The sequence below is a fragment of the Capsicum annuum genome, chromosome 12, assembly GCF_002878395.1.
Source record: "Capsicum annuum cultivar UCD-10X-F1 chromosome 12, UCD10Xv1.1, whole genome shotgun sequence".
In the NCBI taxonomy this organism is placed as follows: Eukaryota; Viridiplantae; Streptophyta; class Magnoliopsida; order Solanales; family Solanaceae; genus Capsicum; species Capsicum annuum.
The window spans coordinates 114,521,057-114,544,154 of NC_061122.1; the positions used below are offsets into that span (position 1 = coordinate 114,521,057).

The 23,098-nt window shown below is 34.3% G+C and overlaps 1 long non-coding RNA gene across 1 annotated transcript in view; it reads right to left on the bottom strand.

The window, feature by feature from the left end:
• Positions 1-6,993, bottom strand: part of LOC107850079 — a 37,277-nt gene extending 30,284 nt beyond the window's left edge. The window contains exon 1 of the long non-coding RNA XR_001668445.2: positions 6,804-6,993. This is a non-coding gene — a long non-coding RNA (uncharacterized LOC107850079). The remainder of the gene's footprint in view (positions 1-6,803) is intronic.
• Between the last annotated feature and the right edge of the window lie 16,105 nt (positions 6,994-23,098).

Genomic DNA, 23,098 nt, shown 5'->3' on the forward strand with positions numbered 1-23,098 from the left:
TAGAGTTGTTCTGCAAGGGAATTCTTTCAAATCTTTAGGGAATATACTCTTAATTATAGGGAAACTACTTTTAAAAGTACTCTGAAAATCTTTACTGTTAGGGAGGTTCTCTTAATCGACATAAACTATGTGAGCTATATGGAGTCCAACGTCTTGACCTCCTAAGGAAGAAACCTCACGTTGGGGAGAGGTGTCATACTCTTGCCAGGGAGTATAACCTAATCCAGGTGATCGATCACAAGCTAAATCTGTCATCCATATAGAAATAGGAATAATCTCAATCAGTACCTAAGTTGGCTCATAGTTCTGTGGAAGATAGGGCATGCTAATCCTACACTTCCCGCTCGGTGCTAAATACTACTCCCTCTTAAATCTGTATGCTCAAACCATTAGAAATGCACTTTTTAAAACTAGCATAGGGATTTATATGAAAACTAATTATGCATTTATCTGAGTAAATTTATATATAAAGTTTTTCTAAGTTCTTTAACTATAATAATCTGTAATGGATTCCAAAGCTAAACCAATGGTCGAAAGATCAAAGCTTTTCTGAAAAACTATAAAATAATCTGCTCATAAGATGCTTAAAACATCATATTTCTTGAAGTAATAATAGTAAATCTTGGGATAAATAACCCATGCATCAATCTCATGTTACAACATCTTAAATTCATGCTTGGTAATATAAATATTTATAATTCAGCATAAAGGCTGGAAATTTCAGCAATATGCATGAAATTACGAACATAATCGTGGAATTCAACATTTAAATCATTAAAAATATCATAAGATTTTAAATAACAATAATGGGTGTAAATCCTAACTTGAATTTCATGGGAAATCATATATAAAAAGTTAGTAAATTTGAATTTAAAATAAGTTTTAGGAACATGGACGAAAGGATTGTCCTTGTTCATAACCCCACATACCTTGATTGGTGATCTTTGATGAAAAACTTGAATCTTGGATTCCTATTAATGCTTTGGAGATGAATTCTTAGAGCCCTTGTGTTGGAAATCCTCAATCTTGAATTTTTTTTGGTGAATTAACGAAGGAATTTGAATTTCTTGAGGAGAATGTTTGATGAGATAAGATTTTTGCTTGATAGAGATTTGATGAAAAGTGGATGTAAAGTGCTTTGAAAGGGTTTAATTCATTGTTTAATATGGATTAGGGGTTGGGAGAGTGACCAAAGTACCATTTTTAAACTCCTAAATGGAACTAGAAAAACGACCAAAAATCTCGATTTACTAGGCCATTACTATGCGCCACTATCGCAGTGGCTCACTGGAAAAGAACGAACGGGAAATGGGTGCTCACCATGACTCGCTACAATCATGGTGCCCCTTGGATTTCCATTTTAGCCCTTGGCGCGATGCGCCAGCATCACGGAGTGTCACTAGGATGGGAAAATTAGGAAAATGGGCTTCTCCGCGAAACGAGGGCCACTGGAATTTGACAATTGCAGATTTTGTCATCTCCACGATGGGCTAACTGCCTAGGTGGGACACTGTCAACTTTAAAATGCCTTAACATTCTAGGAACGAATTTAAGGTAGAAAAAATATAGGGTATTACATCAGGTAGTCGCTCTCCAATGTCATTCTTGTAGTTAAGGTTTAGTAGAGTCATCGTCTAGTTAAGTAGGATATCAGGGAGATCGAGAATGATATATGAACCAAGTATCCCTACCTATTCCAGCCTACAGGTACTTCTTGATATTTTACTTGCACAGATGAAAGTCCTTTTAGTATTGGATGTTGTAATGACCCTCCAGGTCATTTTCTTTATTTTGATGCTTTTTCTATGTTTTAATCTTTCTTATAGTAACCCCATGTTATTTATGAACTAATGGAACTAACTGATTACTGAAAAGTTCATTTGTTTTTAGGGGCATTTTTCTATTCAGAAGTCAAGAAATGGGTCCTAGGTCGAATCCTTTGGTAAATAGCCTTCGATGCCATTTCTAAGAGTCTCAACATCTCTAGAACATTGATTTTATGATAGGGGCCCTTGATATAGGTCATAGGGCATTTGAACTCATTTTGAGGTATGGGGTTGAATTTGGCAAAAATAGCCCATGGGGGTTTGGGACTCACTTTGCATCAAAATGACCTTAGATAGAAATTTCGATGGCTCCATTGTTTCAAGAATGATGAATTTTTAGTGTAAACTAGTTCATTTGTGTTCACAGTGATTCAAGAAAATCCAGATGGCATGGTCAAGATATTTGCAACTTGCCAAAGTTGTTTGTACATTATCATATGGTACAAGCCAAAAATAGACATCATGTTTATGCGATCTTTGCCGCATTTGTGAGGGTAAAGATTTTGGCCATCCTCATTTGCAGACTATTCTTCACATTAATGAAATAGAGGTCGACCAGTCCGATCCAGCTTTCTTGTTTTCCATCACAATTTGCTGGTTATGTTCGTGAAGGTATGTCTAGGACGACATCCGCATTTGCAATAGAGATCATGTGTTCCTAAAAGAGGAACCCCTATCTATATATATCCTTTCTTTTTTATTTTTCCTTTATGTTTTCTTAGAACAAATGCCATTGTAGAGTTAATAAGCTTTTAAATTATAAGAGAATCATATAACTGAGCTAGGAATAGCTTGGAAACATGTTTGTGGGACCTATATCTTTGAATTCTCGTGAGCTTCCACTTAATTTCTTGATTAATGATCCACTTTTAGTTATTTATTTTAGGCTATTATTGGGACTAGTTTGGGAGTGGTTTGATCTCAAATTAGCTTAATTTTTGTGCCAATTGATCTTTAAGTTGTTTGGGACGTTGTGATGGTTTCAATTTCGCAATTTTGCAAGTGGGCCCCTTGTGGAAATTTTGTCTAATTTTTTTACCTAGAGTGTTTATAGGTAATATAGGTATCAGTTTTCTTATTTTTGATGTTTTTATCAATATTTTGATAGTGTGACAACTCTTAGAGGCCTCACAAAAGGGGAAACCTTTGGTTTAGTGGATTTAGCCATCGTTCGGTGACATTTGGAATGACTAAGTTTACCCTACTTTCATATTGAACTTAACTATGGTATTTGTGTACTATTATACTAGTTTTGGGCAAGTATATTTAATTCAAGCATCTTTATTAGTTTTAAGCCTTATTAACTGGTTAGAGCACCATTTTTGTAGATTTCAGGTCCATTATCCCCTAGCATGTTGTAGTATCATCCCTTAGGGCTATTAGTACCTGTATATGGGAATGGGGAAGACTTAAACTAGAATCAGCTAGGCTCTAGCCTAGGATTTATTATCAGGTCCCGGTAGTAGACCCCGTACTTACTTTTGCTAGTATACTTGGCATTAATTTTCTTTAGACATAGCTAGACTCCCGGCGACTAGTTTACATTATTACCTTAGGTCAAGTTTAACATTGACTTTATAGTTGGATATTATAGCTATTTTTCTTTAGTAGAGTAGCAATGGGCCCTGACCGTACCTCCTTAACCTAGTATTCAAGACCCCTTACCTTACTGGACTAATCTTCTCAAGAATTATATTTTGGACTTTATGATTTGGAGATAGGATTAGAACCCTTGGGTTTCTTCCTATATGATAGTTATACTTATATTTATGTTAGTATATTTCAGTTCCGATTCAAGTCTGGCATATGCTTTTTTGCAATTATTGTTATGAGTTTTTGCACGATACTGACATCAGTTAGTATTTATGAACTCCGATGGGGCATTGGTATCAATTTAAGATTGAGGTTGGCTACTCATAGGATCACTTTTTTCTAGACACAGTATGATTACTCTGAGTTTTGGTTCGAGTTTGCCAAATGTTTAGGATTACCGTTAGGAATTTATGATGTTATTTATGGTTGTTACTGGGAGTTTGGGCATTGGTGTTGAGTTTTTGTTTTTTGAATTATATGCCCTCTTGTTGTTATCCATTGTATATAGTTTGAATTAAACGTCTGGCCTCTCATTATTATCCATTAGTTCTGGTTCAAGCCTGCTACATACAACGATTTTTTATAATGGATTTGGGAACAAAGATTACTTAGGATCGGTTCAGTTATTGGATAATTATGTTTTCTATCTTAGTTTTCTATTGTCTACATCCACTGACTTATTGGGGCTTGGTAGGGTTAATTGCTTTCTTGTGTATGCCTTCTAGGCTTATGGGGCGCAATTAGGTGGTAGTTGGTGCATTGATTTTTTTGGACTTATTTAGTTCCTTTATTTCTCTTGCCTATTTCAGTAGATATTTATTTTTCTGCCCGTGTTACTGTTGTCTTTATATAGCCACTTACATTATATTTATGTTTTTGCTATAGATAAGTACAGTTGGACGATGATGTATACTGAGTACCTATTTCATTTGTACTAATACTGCACTTCTACATCTTTTTCCTGATGCAGATCCAAGTACGAGCCACTGCAGTTGATGTCATCTCTGGCCCAGTTGCTGATCCAGAGAAGGGGTAAGCTTTCTAGTGTCTGAGGTTTATCCTCTTCCTTCTGTTCTTATTAGAGACTTTTGTATTCTAAGACTACTGCATATACATATATTTTTGATGTTGTGTAGTACTCTTTCTTTTATGGTGGTGGCTCTAGTACCAACATTTGCGGGTCTTTGGAAGGATTATTTTTGTGCATTTCTTCCTCTCCCTCTCTATTAAAATACATTATATGTGTGCGTGTATATATATATATCCCTTCTTTCACTTACAACTTTCCTATTTTCCTTACTTTTCGTCCATTAGAGCATTACTTGTATTTCTAAACTAGCATACCTACTGGAGGGATAAAGTAGGTGACATCATGGCATGAGAAATTGGGTCATGAAAAATAGTGTCATTACCCTAGCCTAGGCCATGGATGTAACCAGCACCTGGAACCATGACTATTCGTAGAGAACCACTTCGATTACATCATGAGAATCCATCCATAAGTGCGTAAGAAACTTTTTAAATAATGAGTATAAACTGAAGAAAATTCCACTTGTTTTATGATAAAAGTGTTAAAACATAATATGGAAATTTCAAAAGACATAAGAACATAACTGAATCTGTTATCTGTGTAAGAAGCCTATAAGCACATAAATCAATGTTAATAGGGAAAATACCCTGACATGGCTTAAAATTTAGAGCTAGTTTAATATAGTACAAACAATTCCTTCCATAAATAAATGAAGGGCTCAACATTAACTGATTTTAATGGACCTAGTAGTGCACAGAATCACAAACACACAATCACAAATGCACATCTTAGAACATGTATCATGAAATGATGCAACATCCAAGATGATCAATACATGGAATGTATTTGTGTCTTAAAATACACTAGGGAAATGGAAAAGTATGAAAATAAAATATAATAGGTACAGTCCTAAAATGATAAGTTGAAGGACAATAGCATAAACTGAAGTAATAAATGGTAACATAAAGTGAATTAATCCTTTTTGTTCTTTATGGGATCAAGTGGTAAATTTCATAAACCACCATATGAGCGCATTGAGTCTGACATCACCCCAATAAACTAAGGCATCTAGTACTTTGTCTGACATAGGACATGACATGACTTGACTTACTAGCAATAATTCATAATTAGCCCCCTTTCCGACATATAATAAAAGAGTCATCCAATATATGGGATAATATTTATCCTACATTGACAAATGTAGATTGGGAATTTATCATTTAGACTTATGCCTTTTCATTCAACTAAATAGATGTGTTAAGATCATAATGTTATCTTACTAATTCATGAACATAGATTATCCATATTAGGGGTATAGTCATGGTTTAGCAACTTTAGTGCTCATGCTTGAGAATTAACCCACTTAGATTCATACATGAGATTTAGCCACCTTAGGATCATAATAATGGATAATCCACTCCTACATTATGTTTATAAGTTACAATATTCATCAGCATCATTGATGACTCACTGGCGGTAGAATCATAATTTATTAGTCCATATTATTTCATAAATTTAAGTATTTTCATCACTTTATGGATAGTGAGCTTTTAAATCATTGCCATTTTTATCATAACATAATATTATTTAGATCATATCATAATCTCATGAATCCATTCTTGAATAAATTTGTAGTTCTAGAAATTATACTGATCATATTATTACACCATAGTTCATAAAGAGAGGGATTTTATCACATTGTGGAGATTATGGAGATTGTGGAGATTTTTAAAGATTCAATTCACTATAGCATATTGAAGCATCATGCCAAAGTAAATCAATCGATATCACCTCTTTTAGTTTAAAAGTAAAACAAAAAGGATTTATGTCAAAATCTTCATAACATATAAAGGAATTAAGGAGCAAGGAAAAGTGTTCTTATTGATAATCATTGCTCATATCTTAAAGGTAAGGGAGATCAAGTTACCATATCAAACTAAACAACTCAGGTTCACATAAAATTATTGTAAGGGTAACGAGGGGATTAAAATCAAACATTATATGAAATTCCATCATATGTCAAATTCTCAATTTGGAGAAAAAATTCAAGAAGATTAGTAGGTTTCATGGAACAATTCAAATCATAAAAGAATTATCACTAAATCCATGATTTTCATATGTTTTAAAATTTATTAGATTTATGTTCTCACATAAAATCATGAGATTCATTACAATTCAAATAATTTCTGGGAAATCGAGAAATAAAGAGGTATCCATAAAAATATAACAACAATTTGTTTTAAGAATCCAATTTAATTAATAAGACAGAAATTTCCACAATCTTAGACACTCGGAGAGTAATATGAATTGGGAAAGAATGTAACAAGAGAAATATGTGAAATTAATAGTCTTACATGCCTCAAAACTCTTGAGAAAATTTGTGATTGGAACGAAAGAGGCTAGACTTGATTCTCGAGCCTAATTTATCTAAGATTCTTGAGAGTTGTATTTTATGAGAGGAAAAGGAATGTTGGGTGATGGAAAATATATTAAATTTTATATAAAATATTTTTTAAATCATGTAGGGGTAATATAAAAAGACCCAGATGAAAATGTTCCTCCTAGAACGTAACTTGTTATGTGTCCTATGCAATGCTCGGCAAAATAGGCATAGCTTTTTGCACAAATCTTGGATTGACAAATGGTTGGTGGAATTGGAAAGAAGACTAAAAATCTATAATTTGAGAGGTAATAGATCATGTAACTCTACATATTTTTATAGGAACTCATATTTGACGTAAACCATTGTATGAACCTATATGATAACTTATTCTTTAAAGGCTCTTTCAACTCAACATCATCTTAGATATTTCTTATGCACTTAATTCATATCCAATACCCCTGCCATAGTAAAAACAAGACCTTTATACCTAGATATATTCATATTTTCTAGATTTAAGTTTAACAACATATGTGGAGTAGACCAAGTTTTTAGCCCCAAAGTTCAAGGTGTTACAAATAGCTTCTTTCAGATTAGTATGTTACTTAATCCATTAGTTTGAACTACTATATTATGTATGCATTACAAATACTCTATAAGAAAAGTTTGAAAACATAAAATACACACAACTAATAATTATCCACTAATATTTAAAATTATTGGATTTATTTATCTCAGTTTTTACTATTTGTCCTCTTCAAGAGAAGGAATCAAGGAGACAAGAAGACAAAAAGATTGATGATGATGTCATAAGCTGCATTTGTCATGACCCAAAAATAAGGGGTAATAATTTCACTTATCGTAGAAAGCCTTGACAAGTAAGTCTATCATCCAAACTAATATGAAAAGAGGAAAACAACATAAAAATAAAAGATAAGGTTTCTAGAAGTAAGCCGAACCACACACATACAATAATAGTGAAAAGTTGTTTAACAAAGATACCATAAATTAACCAAAAATTGGTGTCATAGTGTAAGAATAAACTAAATACATCTGAAAGTCAAAAAATACAACTTATTGTCCAAACAGAACATAATATGTCTATGAATACAAAAATAAGACTTAAACTAAACAAGGAGAGGTAGTAGATCAACTCTAGAAGCACAGTCCGATCACCACCTCAAAGATACTGAAAACTTCCTGAATTAGCCATCTTGTGGAATACTCAAACCTAGATCTTCCTAAATTAGATATCGTACAAGTACTCAGTAACACCCCGTATCTTTTCTAGCTAGAATTCATTCCTAGGGTGTTAAGGGATAGCTCCCAAGATGAATATTATTTATATTGTTTGGAATTATTTAGATTTAGAATTTCCATAGCATAGGAAATTGAATAAGCTATTCAACGATATAAAATTTGCCTAAATTTGATAACCATATAAGAAGTTATAGCAATTTTAAGTTCTAGTTGCAAAAAATCATCATTTAGACCGTTAGCACTTCGCGGAGTAGTGTTTATTCCTAATTGACAATTTCCAGTGGCTCTCCATGATATTGACGCATCACGGAGAGAGCCAAATTTCCAAATGTACAATTCCCGTGAAGGACCGCGATGTTGGTACGTCGCGACAAGTGTCCAGGTCCCATCCAAGGTGGAAACATGATCCCTCCGCATTGCACCACCAAGAATTTTCCCAGTTGGCATTTTCTAGTGGCTTGGCGCGATAGTGGCACGTTGCGCTAAGGCAAAAAATTGGGACCCCAGTTTATTTTTCCAATTTTGTCAGGAGTTAAAGGGGGGTTTTATGGACTTTTCCCCAACCCCCAATCCATCCAAACGCATGATTAAAGAATTTTACAAGCATTATATTCTATGTTTCATCAAAATTACTCTCATCCAAAACCTTAGGCTTCAACATTCATCTCCAAGAAACTTAAGATTCCACTATACTTTTTTCAAATTATTTTAGGATTTAAGATCCCTAGACCAAGAGCTTCAAAAATCTTCATTCAAGAGCATAAATAGCATCTCAAAAAGAAAGCTTATTCATTTATTTCATCATCTAAGGTAAGTGGGGTTTGAACAACAAAACTTTTGTCCTTGTGCCCAAAAACTTGATTTTCATTAAAGGTTACATGATTTACAAGTTAGTGTTGACACTCAATTCTTATTATTTTTCGTTTATGAAATTATCATGTTATTTAAGGATTCAATTGCAAAATATTTACATATATCAATTTTTGAAATCATGAGATTTATATTAGGTATTATTTTCCACTATCTTGATTAAGATTGTTGAAAGATTTTAAGATAATTGTTGAGCATGAAGTTTAAATATGGTTTTTATGTATCAAAGCTTTATACTTTGAGTTATAAAGTATAAGTAATGAGTTTACAATGAGATTATGATCTCAAGCTTTATTGATAAGTTTTGATAAGTGCTTTCAAGAACAAAGGTTGATCTTTTGATCCTAAGATATGACTAGGAATCCATATTTTTCACATAGTTTAGGTTTAAAAGAAGAAAAGCATAATAAGTTTTAATTATAAACCCTTATGCTATCTTAAGATAGATTTGCTAAAGTTCTTAGCATAAGATGGGAGTAGTATTTGCACCGAGTTGGGTATGATTCAAACGTCTCATGCCCTAGAACTACGTGCCACCATAGGATTAAGATTATTCCAACTTCTACGTGGATGACCAAAATAGTGATCACTCAAGTTACGGTTATATTCCGATGGAAAGGGTAGAACAGCTCTCCCCAACGTGGGCAAGACATTGGACTCCATGTCAGCTCACATGGTTTATGTCGGTTAGAAGAAGCTCCCAAGACTAAAGTCCTTGAGTCCCAAAGTCTCTAAGTCCCAAAACTTCTAAGTTTTAAGAAAAAATAATGATAGAAATGTTTTTATAAGGCTAAGTGTTATGACTCACTAGATTTACAAATATCATTTATTATCCATTATTTTGCATTTTGATATTTTAGATATTCAAGCTTATGTGAGTCATATACATCCATTTGCATTTACTTTCTAATTATGATAATGTTTACTTATGAATTACTCCCCCATATGCTCAGTACATCTTTAAAGTATTGATCCACTTATACGTCTATGTGATACATTGTCTTATAATGTAGGTTCAGGTGCTCTGTATCAATAGTGTGAGTAGTTCGAGCATCTTTATCTACACTTCCACAGTTAAAGAGTCCTCATGATTTGAGGACCTATTTTTTCAAATTTCTAGCTTTTATAGTGTTTGATTTATAATATTCAATTTAGTCCGAGTTAGTTGGGGGTCTGTCCCAATGGCTCTCTAGTTCTTTATTAGTAGTAAAGTCTTGTCGGACTACGAGTTTATTTAGACTTTCAGTATTTGTTGTTCAAACCTTATCAACAAGTTATTCAATTCTGTTTTGGTACGATACAGTATTATTTCTTAACTAGATGATCTTGAAGTAAGGTTCATACTTAGTAGCAAGCTCAAAGGGTTAGATTGAGGCTACTCGTAGCGTTAAGAACCGTGTGATATCCCGGGATCATATTTTGGGATGTTAAAAACTTAGTATCAAAGCCTAAGATTTAGAGAGTTCTAGGGAATCAGACAAGCTGCATTACATAGAGTCTTGATAATCAGTGTGAAGTGTGCCATATCTATAAGCAAGGGGGTCTAGAGCATTTTAGGAAAATCCTCTCTTTCTTTCATAATCCATCGTGCTTACAACTATCTCTATCTATTATTAACTCATGCTCTTTTATAATAGAATATGCCTCCTCACAGAGCTAATGCCTATAGAAATGATAACCAACTGCCTTGGCCAGTAGATTCTTTGAATGAGAATGTGTCACATTCAGAGTTTCGAGTTGCTTTTCAGGTACTAGCCCAAGCTATGACTGCTAATGTTCAAGGTAATCGTCAGGATACAATCCCACCTCAGTAGGATGGAGATTTAGCCGTAATCAGAATTTGAGACTTTATGAGAATAAACCTACTGAAATTCTTGGGGTCAAAAGTCGGTGAGGACCCATAACTATATCATTATAAGGTGAAGAAGATCACTCAAGTGATGCATATTACTATAGAGGAGAGTGTATAATTAGAATCCTATAGGCTGAAGGATGTCTCTTATGATTGGGTAGTGATGTGGAAGAAGAGTACAGGGAAGAATAAGCTCCTATGACTTGGCAGACATTCCAGGATATGTTATTAGATAAATTCTTCCCCCTTGATATGAGGTAAGATAGATAGAACATTTCATGAACCTAAGGCAAGGCTCCATGACAGTGAAGAAGTACTTCCTTAAGTTTAACCAGTTGTCTAAGTATGCCCCAGATCAGATGGCTGACCCTAGGTTAAGCATGAGTAAGTTTTTGACAGGTGTGTCTAGATTGGTAGTTAAGGAGTGTAAAATTGCTATGCTCAATAAAGACATGGATATTTCTAGATTGATGATGCATGCTCAGTAGAATTAGGTAGAGAAGATAAAGAAAATACAGAGAGTAAATAAGAGGGCTAGAACATGGTAGTTTGAGTATAGTCAAACTAGATCCCATGAGGGAATCACCCATAATTTCAAAACTATTCGTTTATGCCATTGTCGTCTTCAACTAGTGCTCTCTCTCCCAGAGGTAGGCAAGAATAATTGGGTAAGTCTTCTATGTCTAGATCCCAGAATGGTGTGAGTGGTAAACACAATTATCCTATATGTTCTAAGTATGGTAGAACACATCCCGATGAGTGCTTGGCCGAGCAGAAGAGTTGTTTTAGTTGGGACATAGAATTAAAGAGTGTCCATATACTAGGCATGGAAACAGAGATATTCATCCTCATACTCAGAATACTAGTACACCAACCCCTGTAGATCGCCCAGCTTCTCCTCAGGGCGCATCATCTAGTATTGGTGGCAGTTAGCGCTAGAACTGGTTTTTTGCTTTGCCATCCTGCTAGGAACAGGAAGATTCTCCAGATTTTTTGATTGGTATGCTTTTTGTGTTTAATTTTGATGATTATGTGTTGTTAGACCCTGGTTCGAGTTTCTCTAATGTGACCCCATTAGTTTCTATAAATTTTGGGATAAGTTCTGAAAAGATCCCTAAGCCTTTCTTGGTTTCTACAATAGTAGATAAGTCAATTATTGCCAAAAAGTGTTCTATCACTGTCTTTCATAAATTCATGTTAGCAGACATGATAGAGTTAGACATAGTTGATTTTGATCTTATTCTGGGTATGGATTGACTTCATTCTTGTTATGCTTCTATAGATTGCCGCACCCGAGTTGTGAAGTTTTAGTTTCCAGATGAGCCAGTCTTTGAGTGGTCAGGAAGTTCAATGTCTCCCAAGAGTCATTTTATATCTTATCTTAAGGCCAGAAAGTTGATTTCCAAAGGTTGCATTTACCATCTAGTTTAAGTTAAAGACACAAAGTCTGAAACTTCAACAGTTTAGTCCGTCAATGTAGTAAGTGAGTTTCCTGATGTCTTTCAAGAAGATCTTCAAGGGGTACCTCCCGATACAGAGGTAGAATTTGGTATTAACCTTCTCCTAGATACTCAGCCTATTTCTATTCCTCCTTACCATATGGCTCCTCCAGAGCTTAAGGAGTTGAAAGAGCAACTTAAAGATCTTTTGAATAAAGGTTTCATAAGGCCTAGTATCTCACCATGGGGTGCTCCCTTCCTATTCTTTCGAAATAAAGATGGTTCTTTGTGTATGTGCATCGACTCTCATTAGTTGAATAAAGTTATAGTCAAGAACAAATATCCTCTTCTTAGAATTGATGACCTATTTGATCAATTGCAAGGTGAAACTTATTTCTCAAAGGTAGACCTTATATCCATCTATCATCATCTTAAAGTAAGGGAATGTGATATTCCAAATACTGCTTTTAGGGCCCATTATGGTTATTTTGAGTTTCTAGTCATGTCTTTCGGGCTAACCAATGCTCCAGTAGCTTTCATGGACCTCATAAATTGAGTTTTCAAGCAATACCTAGATATGTTTGTCATAGTGTTCATACATGATATCCTTGTGTACTCCCTAGTGAGGATGACCATGCAGATCATCTTAAAGTTATCTTGCAAACTCTTAGAGATCATCGATTGTTCACCAAATTCAGCAAGTGTGAATTTTGGCTAAGATCAGTAGCCTTTCAAGGCCATATTATTTTCACTGATGGCATTAGATTTGATCCCAAAAGACAAAAGTCATAAAAAATTGGCCTAGACCTATCTCTCCATCAAATATTAGGAGTTTCTTGGGTCTAGCTGGCTAGTACCACTGTTTTGTTTCTCATCTATTTCATCTCCTATGTCTAGATTGACCCAAAAAAAGTTAAGTTCCAATTGTCAGATTACTGTGAGAAGAGTTTTCAGGAGTTGAAGACTCGACTCACTTTAGCCTAGTGTTAGCATTACCTGATGGTACCGATGGTTTTGTTGTGTATTGTGATACTTATAGAGTTGGTTTGGGTTGTTTGTTGATATAGAGAGGTAAGGTCATAGCCTATGCCTCTAGATAGTTGAAGCCTCATTAAAATCATTACTGAACCTATGATTTGGAATTAGTTGTTTTTGGTTTTTTCTTTGAAAATCTAGAGACATTATCTCTATAGTGTGCATGTTGATGTGTTCACGAACCACAAAAGCTTGTAGTTTGTGTTTACTCAGAAGGATTTTAATCTTTGTCAAAGGAGGTAGTTTAAGTTGTTGAAGGATTATGATATGAGCATGTTGTATCATCCAGACAAGGCCAATGTAGTGGCAGATGCCCTTAGTAGATTGTTTATGGAAAGTGTTTCTCATATGGAGAAAGATAAGACAAAATTAGCTTGAGAAGTTTATCATTTGGCTAGATTGGGTGTTAGGTTAGTTGATTCAGCTGAAGGTAATGTATGGGTTCAGAGTAGTTCCAAGTCTTCCCTAGTTTTAGAAGTGAAGGAGAAGTAAGATGTGAATTCTAGTTTGGTCAAACTGAAAGATTCAGTTAAAAGCCAAAAGGTAAAGGTTTTCTCCCAAGGGAGATATGGCATGTTGATATACCAAGGTAGATTGTGTGTTCCTTATATAGATGATTTGAGATAAAGAACTATGGTTGAAGAACATGGTGCGCGTTATTCTATTCATTCCAGTGCTACCAAGATGTACCGCAATTTGCAGAAAATTTATTAATGGAGTGGTATGAAGAAAGATATAGCTTAGTTTGTTTCAAAGTGTCCAACTTGTCAACAGGTTAAGGTAGAGCACTAAAGACTTGGGAGTACTTTTCAAGAGTTCAGTATCCCCACTTGGAAGTGGGAAGAGGTGAATATGGATTTTGTGACTGGTTTACCCCAATCGCATCGTCTCATGATTTGATATGGGTTATTGTAGATAAATTGACTAAGTCAGCTTATTTCTTGCCAATTCACAGATCTTAAATAGATGAAGACTATGCTAAGTTGTACATCCAAAAGTTAGTCAGATTGCATGGAGTTCCCTTGTCTATTATCTCTGATAGTGTACTCAGTTTACTTCTAAATTTTGGAAAGCCTTTCAGAAGGGTCTTGGTACCCAAATCTATCTTAGTTCAGATTTCCACCCTCATACAGATGGCCAAGCAGAGAAGACCATCCAAACTCTAGAGGATATGTTGAGTGCCTGTGATCTTGATTTCAAGGATAGTTGGGATGGGCATTTATAATTGATTGAGTTTGCTTATAATAACAGTTACCATTCTAGCATTCAGATGGCCCCGTTTGAGGATATGTATGGGAGGAGATGTAGGTTACCCATTGGTTGGTTTGAAGTGGGTGAGGCCACTTTGCTTTGGCCTGATGCAGTGTTTGAAGCCATGGAGATAGTCAAGTTGATTAGAGAAAGATTGAAAACAGCCCAGAGTGATTAGAAATATTATGTGGATGTGAGAAGGAGAGATCTTGAGTTTGAAGTTGGAGATTTAGTGTATCTGAAGATTTCACCCATTAAAGGGGTGAAGAGATTTGGAAAGAAGGGGAAGCTCAGTCCTCGGTATGTTGGCCCTTTCAGCATTTTGAGTCGTGCTGGGAAAGTAGCTTATGAGCTTGAGTTGCCGGCAGACTTGTCAGCCGTTCATCCTATATTCCATATCTCTATGTTTAAGAAGAGCATCGATAGCTCCACCATTATAATTCCTTTAGAAAGCTCTAAAATTTAGAACATACTTTCGTACGAAAAGATTCTAGTTAAGATTTTAGTTCATCAGATCCGTAGACTAAGGAACAAAGAAGTTCCCTTGGTCAAAATTCATTGGTGAAATCAGTCAGTTGAGGATGCTACTTGGGAAGCAGAAGCAGATATGCAAGCCAAGTACCCTCACATTTTCTCTGGAAACTCAGACTAATAGAAGGTAATACTCTTTCTTTATTCAGTTTCTTTCTAATCAGATATTCAGCAATATAGATTTCCTCATATAAGTTCATGTACTCACAGAGTTACTCAGAAGCTCAGAATGATTTAGATTCAGTTGCTTAGTTCATTTCTGTTGTGCATGCTTTATTATATTCTCAGATTCCTTAGAAATTTCAGCTTAACTAGCCACATTCGAGGACGAATATTTCCAAGGGGGAGATATTATAATACCCCATACCTTTTCTAGCTAAAATCCGTCCCTAGGGTGTTAAGAGATAGCTCCTAAGATGAATATTATTTATTTTGTATGTAATTCTTTAGATGTAGACTAGCCATTGCGTAGAAAATTGAATAAGTTTTTTAACAATATAAGATTAGCCTAAATCAGATAATCGGGTAATAAATTATGGCTATTTTAATTTCCAGTTGTAAAATACCGTCCTTTGGACCCTTAGCTCTTCGTAGAGCAGTGTGAATTCATAATTGTCAATTTCAGTGACCCTCTGTGATATTGACACATTGCGGAGAGAGTCGAATTTCTAATTTTCCAACCCCAGTAAAGAACAGTGATGTTGGCGCGTCGCGCCAAATGTCCAGGTCCCATCCATGGTGGCAACGCAATACCTCCGCATCGCTTCACTAAGCATTTTCCCAGTTGGCATTTTCCAGTGGCCTGGCGCGATAGTGGCGCATCGTGCTAAGGCCAAAAATCGGGACCCTAATTTATTTTTCCAGTTTCGTTCAAGAGTTAAATGGGGTATTTTGGACTTTTCCCCAACCCCCAATCAGTCCAAACACATGATTAAAGCCTTTTAGAAGCATTATATGCTAAGTTTCATCAAAATTACTCTTACCCAAAACCCTAGGCTTCAACATTCATCTCCAAGAAACTCAAGATTCCACCATCCTTTTTCCAAATTGTTTCAAGATTTAAGATCCCTAGACCAAGAGCTTCAAGAATCTTCATTCAAGAGCACAAATAGCATCTTAAAAAGCAAGCTTATTCATTTAGTTCATTATCTAAGGTATGTGGTGTTTAACCGAGGAGAAATCTTTCATCCTTGTTCCCAAAAACTTGATTTTCATTAAAGGTTACATGATTTTCAAGTTATGGTTGATACCAATTCTTTTTATTTTTTGTTTATGAATTTATCATGTTATTTAAGGCTTCAATTGCAAAAGATTTACATATATCCATGTTTGAAATCATGAGATTTATATTATGAGTTATTTTCCACTATCTTATTAAGATTGTTCAAAGCTTTTAAGATAATTGTTGAACATGAAGTTTAAATATGATTTTTATGTATCGAAGCTTTATACTTTGAGTCCAAAAATACAAGTAATGAGTTTACAAGGAGATTATGATCTCAAATCTTATTGACAAGTTTTGATAAGTGCTTTCAAGTGCAAAGATTGATCTTTTGATCCGAAGCTAAGACAAGGAATCCACATTTTTCACATAGTTTGAATTTTAAAGAAAAGAAGCATAATCAGTTTTAATTATAAACCCTTATGCTATTTTCTGGTGGATTTCCTAAAGTTCTAAGCAAAAGATGAGAGTAGTATTTAGCACCCAGTTGGGTATGATTCCAACAAAGGTCTCATGCCCCAGAACTACGTGCCACCGTAGGATTAAGATTATTCCCACTTTTACGTGGATGACCAATATAGTGATCACTTAAGTTAAGGTTCTATTTTGATGGCAAGGGTAGAACATCTCTCCCCAACGTGGGCAAGATATTGGACTCGATATCAACTCACATGGTTTATGTCGGTTATAAGAAACTCCCAAGCCTAAAGTCCCTGAGTCCCAAAGTCTCTAAGTCCTAAAGCTTCTAAGTTTCAAAAGAAAAGAATGATAGAAAAACTTTTATAAGGCTAAGTGCTATGACTCACTAGATTTACTAGTATGATTTGTTATACATGATTTTGTATTTTGATATTTTAGATATTCAAGCTTATGTGAGTCATATACATCCATGTGCATTTACTTTCTAATTATGATGATGTTTACTTATGCATTACACCCCCATATACTCAGAAAATCTTCAAAGTGCTAAACCATATATATTTTTATGTGCTATATTGTCTTATAATGTAGGTTCAGGTGCTCCATATCAATAGCGTGTGTAGTTCGAGCATCTTTATCTATGCTCCATCAGGTGGTGAGTCATCATTATTTGAGGGCCTACTTCTTCAGATTTCTAGATTTTATAGTATTTGAGTTATCGTTTTCAATTTAGTCTGAGTCAATTGGGCTAGTTCTTTATTAGTAGTAGAGGCTTGTCAAACTATGAGTTTATTTACATACTTTCAGTATTTGTTTTTTAGACCTTATCTGTAGTTTATTCAGTTCAGTTTTGTTATGATATAGTATTACTTCTTGACTAGATGATCTTGAAGTAAGGTTCAGACTTAGTAGTAGGATCAAAGGGTTATCTTGAGGCTACTCATAGCCTTGAGCATCGTGTGACATCTCGAGATTTGATTTTGGGGTGTTACACACTCGTACCTAGATCTGCATCAAAATGGCGCAATAGGGAGAAGTATGGTCAACTTGTACTCAGTAGGTATCATAGGTCGACTGAACAAAGTAGAAAATGAAACATATAAATACACACTATGGGTGCGTCACCTGTAATAAGATAATGTCCCAAAAAATAGCCCACACCATCTCCATTAAAAGTTCTACAATATACATATCATGACCTAATTAATTAGTCATGATGGGACCTATTAAATCCTACCAGTAGGTAAGAAAAACCATAACCTAGAGCTAACATAATGGATTAATTTGGAAGGAATGCCCAACATAGGCCATATTCGATGAAAACACAAGTTATAAATAAACAATGTTCTAATAGGTAAAATCTTCAACACATGAATACAAATCCCATGACCTGGTAGAGCCAGTACAAAAATATCTAAATAGTGATAAAACTCAAAATACTTAGAATAGTTAGGTATCTGTCTTGATACAAAAGTCTTAATCATAAAGATTGAAGGAAATTAGTGACTCTGACTTCAAGAGCTCACCCTATCTCCAAAATATCAACTCTCCCTGAACAATAGTCAACGGTGACAACTAGTCCTTGGATCTGCGCCCAAAAGGAATAGAAGTATAGTATGTGTAGTAAAACAATGGGTATTCATTAAACATCATCAGTCGACTAAAAAAATCATGATATAATTATAATAAACTACAAGATAACATAAACTAAGTCAAGTATAGAAGTGAACCTGAATCATCTCCAACATCATTGTACATGATAAGTAATTAAACCAGAGTAATCATATAATATAAAGCCTCAACATATGCCAACATCATCATCAAAACATACAAAATAAATTTGGAATAATAACTCATCACGAAGTAACATCACAGAAAAACATAACCATAAAATTGGGTCCCATACGCCAGTTAGTGTAAAAAATTAAATAACTTATCACAGCCTCTCGTACGAACAGAGAGTACATTCAAGAGAAGAATAAAACAATCAACCAACCCAATAGTCAACTTTCATCATCATTGGTTAATAATTCCATGAGTTTCATCAATATGTCATTTACCAACACTATCCCAACTCCCCAACATTAGGCAAGGTACTCGCATTCCATAGTATTATCATTATATAACAATCTTAGAATAAGTATGCACTATTCACCATTACCTAGTTAACCATTTATTATTAACTAATCCATTCGACTACTTGTCATCATAACCTCTATTCATCATTCAACAACTAATTACCACATAGCCACTAGATACTATTCAATAGAAAAATCATCATTACTAAGATAGCTTCAATTATTATCTAATCCATATTTACCAATAAATCTCAAGTACCAACTATTCATTGTAAGCCATATAAAATAATATCCACTACTAATCATCAATTATCATTAAATCTTCATTATCACAAATCATTAATTATCATTAATCAACAATTATACCTCTTGATAAATATTCAACACTTATAGCCTATAACCGACATCACTGTGTCAACAACATACCCAACTTTCATATAAGTGAATATAATCATATAATTTCCATATATAAGGCTAGATGTACTCAAACCAATAGATGTATACGTTAATGTCACTTAAAACTAACCTCCTAAAGAAGTACGTTGCGATCAATGCCAAATATAGTAACCCAACTAGGTTGGGGTCGAACCAACAATGATGATTCTAAATAGTTGCTTAATTTGATATAATTCACGAGCAGTATGGAAAAGTAAATGGGGGATTTTTTAAATAATAAGTAGTAACTACACTTAAGTTATTTGAGTTGTAAACAATAGAAGACGAACACTAGGACCATATTCCCCTGACTTCTTAACTCCATAAGTTTCTCATGTTCAACCCACCGATTCTGCTGCTCTACATGAAAAAATGACAAGCCACTTATTATCGACAATCTTGTAAGCGTGTTGATAAATCTCACCCTTGACCTTGCGTGTCCTAAGGCATTGCTTTATTACTCCTTCTTTATGACTTTCGTTCCACTTTCACCATTTGAGTCTTGAGTTTATTAGATGAGATGACAGGACAATAAGATGGAAATGAATCTCAAATTATGGGCTTAATCCTCTATTCCTAATCGTAAATTCCCTTGTGAGGATGTTTATGAATATAGGCAATCCCTAAGCTTTTGCAATAGCTCTGAGGTAAAGTATGATGAAAAAGATTAAGATACAAGCAGTTTACTTTAGAATAGATGGCTTTCCTACCTGCCTTGCGTAGTTAATCTACCACTGTTCCCACAACCCTAGTTAGGGACGTTAGCCTCTCATATTCATGTAACAATCCATGATAATCAACAAAAAAAGCATGTAATAAATTTCACAATAATGAAAGGAATAAAATCCAAAATTTACTATTGAATAGAAGCCCAAAATCTCAAGAACAAAGCAAAATTATGTTATAAAGTATATCAAAATATAAAAAGATTTTAAAGAATGTAACCAAATAAAAGATAAACCCTAGGGTATTTATAATATCTCAATAAATATTAAGAAATCCTTATAAAAATAACAAAGGTTAAGTTATGTCAGTAAATGGTATGACTTGCTCATCCTCTCGTATGGTCATCATATGAGTCGTATTGTGCCTCTCATATCCATTCCAGTGTATAATCTCCCAATGCTTCAACTATTTGTTCTTCTTATGACTTCTGCTCATAAGTCGTACCTTGACCATAAAATTCATGGCCTTCAGTCGTATCTACCTAGAACTTCTTTCTTTCAAAGCTTTGAACATTGGTCTGTTTATGGTTTCCCTACAGGAGTCGTACTCAGACTTTTGACTCATATTCTTATGAGACTTCAATCTTAAAGGGTATATCTAGATTCTATTATTATGATTCCTTTTCATGACCCATACCTTCATCTTACAACTCAGACGTTACAGTTTTATCTTCTTTATACATAGATTCTCAGTATGGCTTTGGGTTCTATTATGCTTACGAGTCATCCTACGAGTCATATGATGTTTTCATAACTCGTTAGATAACTTGTATCTTGATCATACTTTGTCTATCCAAATCTTTTTCTTCTATATTCACCCCAAAACTATTGTAGACCTCTTTTACCTGCAATAAACACTTGAGTGCATCATATCTACTAAAACAACCGAGGTCCAAGCATAAATTAAAAGTTTTAAGAATAAAAAGTGTCATGTTTCCACGACACATCAACAACCTTAACATAGACTTTTGCATGTCCTCGTTAAAACAAACATTAAACTATATCTCAAAACACATAAATGATGCTTGAATAGGACGATCCTAAGATACCCATGGTAGTGCTTTTGAACTCAATTTTTATCCATGTTACTCCCTTCCTAATTTTAACTTTTCAAAACTCATAATGTGTATAATGATTTAGCATATGGAAAAATACAAGAGAATCCGATGATGGCATTACATTCGTAATAGACAACCCGACCTAGACACAAACTGCATTCACCAAATAATCTAGTGACCTAACAATATAACCAGTGTGCACTCACTGCCAATGAATTCCCATTCACTCTCAATATGGATCAATAAATTTATTTGGGGATATAAAAAATAAATCTCTCATGAACAAAGAAGTATTACCGGTGTATATAGAATACATAGGATTTCCCTTATGTTGTCTTCCTAAGTTTTCAGACAGTCGAGGTAGGATCACGAGAGGACTTTATTAAACTTATAAAATAGGTTAGGGGATGGTATGGTATATTTTAGGATTTAGTTACTAACTAAGCCTCTTTGACACAATGCTTTATTTTGGGGTCCACTTAATTTTCCATTTATTCTTTTTATTTCCATCCTTATGACTCCCTTTCTATTTTATGCACATTTGATGGTCTAGGTGCAGTTGTCTTTTCTGTCTTTTTCTTCTCTTTTCTTTTGTTTCTTTCATTGCAATTTTTCTCTTATTCGCTTTTATTTTTACCATACTTCTCCCTTTTTTATTTTTTATTTTGCATGTCTTTCTTCACACTCAGTCTTTTTACCCACCCCTATACAAGCGACCCTTAAATTAGGCAATTTGCCTGAGTTGAGGTGCACAGTTTCCAAGGAGGACCAAGTCCACTACAGTTTCATTGTAGAAATTGGCTTGTGAAATCGGTATAAATAAGAAATTCGGTCGATTGAGGCTCAAATCTTTGGATCAAAGGGATTCATGCTTCATTTTATTGGGTATTTAGTCTCAAGTGGATTTATAACAAAAATGGCCTATGATCATCTCCTACTTGACTATCCTAGACCTAGGTAAATACAGCCAGACAATTTATAGAATTCGATATGCTAGGAACTTAGTAATACTTCACACGCACTTACATAGGGTTACATTGCTAAGTACTACTTATCCAGTTTTGCAATTGTTTGCCTGATTTTTCTAACCTTAATACTAATGCCTTTATTAGATTCACAACGGTCTTACTAATACACATTACACAGTTAACAAAAATTTAGGATGGGGAGGGGTCTCAAATTTTCAGCATAATTCAATTAAAAATAAATACTTCAAGCACAATCATTTCAAAACCACAATCATTTATATTTCCAGAATCACAAATCCATTTCATAAACTACAATTCTTTAAGATACAAAATTAAGAACAATTCTTCAAAAACACTAAAAAATCAGTCTTCTGCCATCGGTATAAATTTTCCTCCTATTTTTCAGCACCATACTTGCAAGACATAAAAGACTTTCAGCTACATAGATACACCCCAACCCTTATTTGAAAAATCATGCACTGTCCCCAGGGCTAATAATTCACAATTAGCCCCTTTTTATGATACATAAAAAAAGAGTCCTCCGACTTGTGGGAATATTTTACCCTATATTTGCCAAAGTTGTTTAGGGAATCTATGATCTAGACTTATGCCTTTTAATTCAACTAATTAGATATCTTAAGCTCCTACTATTATCTTACTAATTCATGAACATATATTATCAATATTGGGTGTATAGTTAAGGATTAGCCACTTTCGAGCTCATGCTTGAGAATTAACTAACTTAGATTCATGTATGAGATTTAACCACCTTAGGGTCATAACCATGGATAATCCACTTTTTCATCATGTTTATAAATTAAAACATTCATTAGCATCATTGACGACTCATTGGAGGTAGAATCATAATTCACGATGCCATATTATTTCATAAATTTAAGGATTTTCATAACTTTATAGACAGCCAGATTTTAAAACATTGTTGTTTTTATAATATCGTAAAATTATTAAGATCATATCATAAGCTCATGAAGCCATTCTTGAATTAGTTTGTAGTTCTGGAAATTATATTGATCATACTATTATACCATAGTTCATAAGAGAAGCATTTTATCACATTGTGCAGATTATGGAGATTATGGAGATTTTGAAAGATTTAATTCATTA